Source organism: Limulus polyphemus, unplaced genomic scaffold (genome assembly GCF_000517525.1).
Source record: "Limulus polyphemus unplaced genomic scaffold, Limulus_polyphemus-2.1.2 Scaffold296, whole genome shotgun sequence".
Lineage (NCBI taxonomy): Eukaryota > Metazoa > Arthropoda > Merostomata > Xiphosura > Limulidae > Limulus > Limulus polyphemus.
Genome location: NW_013665906.1, coordinates 422495 through 427530, shown reverse-complemented (window position 1 = coordinate 427530; position 5036 = coordinate 422495).

The following is a 5036-nucleotide window of genomic DNA, read 5'->3' as shown; positions in this document are numbered from 1 at the left end:
GTACTCTCGTGACTTACTCTGTTAATAAATACCCTGCCAGAAGCTTCAGAGAGAGTCAATGGATAGTTATTGAAGGGTATAGTTATTGCTGTTTGTCACCCGATATTGATATTGAAAGGTATTTTTAGAATATTGTATTTAGTGTATTTTTTGTTCTTTCTGGTTTTTTCTCCTGATTCCATTATTATTGAGTTATTAATATTTATCATAAATTGTGTATTAATAATGGTGTGAAGTCCTTGCCAGGCATTTGTTTATTAACTGTGTTGAATTTATCTCTATGTTTGTTATTGTGAATAAATTGTTTTTTGTTTTTTTTAACCCCGGTTGTAGCGGTGTGTTTACTTTAGAATGTTACACTTTTACATTATGTAACTTTATGATAAACATTTTCTATTTACTCAGTTTTTTACTTTTTATTGCGTTTTAACCATAAAAATCAAAATAGAATGTTATCTCTTGGACATTATAATAGTTTTTAATTGTAAACAGATCCCATATTACTTGAACTTTGTAATATTAATATTACTGTCTTAATGTTCCCGCTCCAGCTTTCTTTGGGAGCCGCATACATACTGGTAGACTGATATCATATTCTAAATATTCCTATAGTTTTACTTAGGTTTAGAATTTTTGTTTATTCTCCAAGTTATAATACAGAACCAGAAGATCTAGTGTAGTTTTTATGCTAAACTTGTCCGTAGCTATCTAGTAACCTTGTTAGCTGGCGCTTATTTGGATTGTCTATCATCAGGAGTGAACGGGGATAGAGCAATAAGTGTTAAAGTTAGTAATGTGAACTTTAAAATATTACAATTTTCTATAGTAGCCTCCTTTGAAAAATCTGGCGTGACATGTGTTTCCAAGTTTATTTTGTTCTTAACATTTTTCACTTGAAGCACGTCCTAGAATACTGAAATCTTGAACAGTAAGAAGAAAGTCAGTCTTGTAAGCCATATTGAAGAATAGCTGACAGGTGTATATTGAGTATTTTGCACATGCTTTTTAATCGTTGAACTCAAAAAACGATTTGTAAAGCCAACATACTCATAGTTACATCTTTGACATGTAAGTTTATAGATGACGCAAGGACGTTTTAAGAACACTGTCTTTAAATTTATAGTTATTTTTTAAACGAATTATTGGCTCAAAACAATTCTAAGCTGAATTTGAGGATTAATCTTACAATTTAAAACAGTTTAAATGCTTTTTTAAATTCTAAAGCATGTTTTCCTGTAAACAGTAAAAACAATAAACTATCTGTTTAGTTATAACATTTGTTATTTTTAGAATTATTCTTGATTTGTTGGTTTGTTTTGCTGTTAAACACCAAACTACAAAATGGGCTATTTGTGCTCAGCCCATGCATTGCGGGTATGGGAACTCGATTTTTAGCGTTATAACACTTCAGGTTCACCGCTGAGGGGATAGAGTTATGTAAAACCTCTAAATAGTATTAATAACCAAATATAAAGCAACCTAATTTTTTGTAATAATTTATTTATATTTACGGCCTCTTCATGATATTCAGAAAAAGAACTAACTATGTATTAAAATATTAATTAATTTATATTTGAAGACCAGGAGTAAATAACTGTCAAAATGAAAATATAAACCAGTAAAAGTTGATTTATGGTAACATTGACTTTCAAGAAGTTTTCCTTAATTAAATATTTCAGTATCCAAAAATGGTAAAGCGGATTAATTTTGGTTTTTAACAATAAATATTGACTATTTAAATAAGCAATCGATACATTTAGTGGAAAACGAAGTCTGATAATGAATAGTAGATCCACGTCAACAACTGTAAACATCTTTAAAGAACGTTTAGGAATTAAACATATTCCATCTTCAGCAAATCTATAAGATAACACATTGAACAATCTTAAGTATAATTACTAATAACAAATAAAATGAATAATGTTAGAATATTATAGAATATTCAATAAAAAAAGAGCTAACTGAATAAAGCAAGGGGGGACGAGTTTGAATTTCTGTTGAGGCTTGTATATTCGTTCATAATATGCAAACTTTCTTTTATCAACAATACGTTCCAAGGTCATATATAAATGTACATGTAGTAGGTGTAAAGTCATCTACATAGGCAAGACATCCCTCTATTTACAAATACGCGCCTTGGAACACATGGGAGTTTCTAACAGAACTTGACTTAAACTTCAAACTCCACCTAACTCTTCTATATAGTATCACCATGAAATGTCATCGCACCCTATTTCCTTCGAATACTTTCCAATTCTATTTAAATGGTTTTGAAATTCGTATATCTTATTTGTGATATAATGGTTTAATCTCTTCAGGACACTTGTATAACTCATGCTAACTTAAAAACAAATTAGCTAAACATGGTGCAACCTTGATCCCATAGAAACTCCATCTAGTTGTTCATAATAACAATAATTAAAAACGAAATTAAACTCTTTAGTGACAAATTCCAACATTTTAAAAAAAAGCTACTTTCATTTTATTCCTAATAGCATCTGAAGTTTGAAATCTAAATTACTACTTAACTCAATAGCTTCATTTATAGGTACATCTCTATATAATGACTCAAAGTCCAAAGTAGCAACGTAGACGGGTTCATTAAAAACTAATTTGCAAACATATCTGAAAACTTAAAATTATTTTTACTGTAAATTCATCTGATACAAATGGCTAATAATAACTGCTACTTTAAGAGTAAAAGTGACTATACTTGATACAATCGGTCTTATAAGAAAATTCATTTTGTGTACATTAGGTAATCCATAGAATATTCCATAATGCTAAACAACTGGTCTGATTTTATTGTAAGTCATTTCAGATACAAATTCTTCTTGTTTAATTTTTACAGATAATTTTGTATACATCTCTCTCTCTCTCAAGGCTATAGGATCGGACTTCAATATGCCTGGTGGTTAGGGCGTTCAACTCGCAATTTATTAATTAATCTGAGAGTCGCGGGTTTAAATCCCCATCACCGTGAGGGCGTTATAATGTAACAGTCAATCCCACTTTTCATTGTTAAAAAAGTAATCCAAGAGTTTGTGGTGGGTAGTGTTCACTAGCTGCCTTCCCTCTAGTCTATCACTTCTAAATTAGGGTCAGTTAGCACAGATAACCTTCGTGCAAATTTTGCGAAATTCAATCTTTCTTATTCAGGATTGCTATTCTATTACCTTTATCAGACTTAAGCATTATCCAACGAACTAAAATGTTCTGTGGTTAAAACTCTTCTGGAGATAAGTTTTATGCAAACTCTTTGGGGCAAAGCTATGAAAATTTCAAATCGTTAAACCTGAAATTTCAGTAACATTATCATCAAAAGTAATATTATTTTATGCTTCAGTGAGTATGAAGTTTAACTTCTGTAGAATGTGTTCAAAATGAATGAAATATTCTACGTAATGTCACTTCCTAGAAGTAATTGAAAATCTTAAACCTAGAGATAGTACCTTTTTACAGCCTCTATCAAGTTATAATATGAGAAACTGTAAATACCCTATATGGGATTTTCTAATAAAATAATGGGATTTTCTTTTCAAGTTTTAACCTGTATAAATTTTTCTACTTGTTTTAATATAAATGCAGTAAATATTTTTCTGAAGTTCAACAACATGATGAAAGTATATAAAAGTAAATCACGAAACATCTTCTTTCAAACGTTTTACCACGTTTTATATATTTTTGTAACTTTTTGTACTTTCAGTTTATATTTTAATTTGAATCTTCAAACTTCTTTTGTGAAGACATATAGTATTTATTTGAAACTAAATTAAAGTTCACTAATCTCAAGTTTAAACATTAGGAACTAAATTATATTGTAAACATTCATTAAAGAAATCATATCATTGCATGGCTTATTGATTAGGCCGCTCTATTCGCAATCTGTAGGTCACAGAATCGAGAATGGAATCCGACTACCAAACATGTTTGCCCTATCAATGGTGAGGTCGTTATAAGTGACGGTTAATCTACTTTTTTGTTGGCAGAGAGTAGATCAAGAGTTAGCGATGGACAATGTTGTCTTCCCTCTACTTCATAGCTTTGAAATTAGGGGCGGCCAGCCTCGAGTAGCTTTACTAGACATTCAACAAACAAACATTTAAAAAAATAACACGTAACATGTTTTTTCTGTAGTTTAAGTAGAACCTTTCAACAGTTCTATGTTCATTAAAGCATCATTATTATATATTTTCCAAATAATTTGAACTAATGTGACAGTCTTTGGAAATCGTGACCTCAGAATGAAAATAGTGAACAATGAGGCAATAGACGTGATAAAACCAAATACTTGAAATACCATATATATAAATAGTTATACCACCATCGAAACCACATAAACACATAAAACAAATAAATAAATACACATAAATAGTCTTACCGTAAAAACTAAAATCTAAAGCACTTTCTTATAGCTGTAAAAGTAATAAATGTCCATAAAAATGTTCACTATTCGTTTGTTCTTCCCACAAAGCTCATAATTATGCTAGATTTCAGTTATCTAATAACCATCCTCAGACACATAGAACATTGCAATACTACCTTCAGCAGTAAGACTGACTAATATTGAATTCTAGACGTAGTTAGTGTATTTAATTTACTTTTGTTCTTAAAATTTTTTCACTTGAAACACTTCCCAGAATACTGAAAGATGACTTTGTAAAGAAATGTTGCAGGCGTGACACTAATTTTTAATATAAGAAAAGTAATGTAAATTATACAGAAGAGCTTCATGTATTTAAAATAAATCCAACATTATATAGTGCTTAGTAATACTGTTTTTGTTATTTTAAGAAATGTAACATGCAAAGTCGATGGCCATTAAAAAGACATTAGTAAAGAATTATGAATTAAGAAGATTATTTAAAACGAAAGTTATTATTCTAGTATAAATATAAAAATATAGTATGTAAGTAAACAGTTTAATAATATTATTAGTATTAATACTATATATATATATATATATATATATATAATAGTTTAGTAGGAACGACGAACGACTATTACTTTAGTTTATTTTTTAATTTTATTTTACG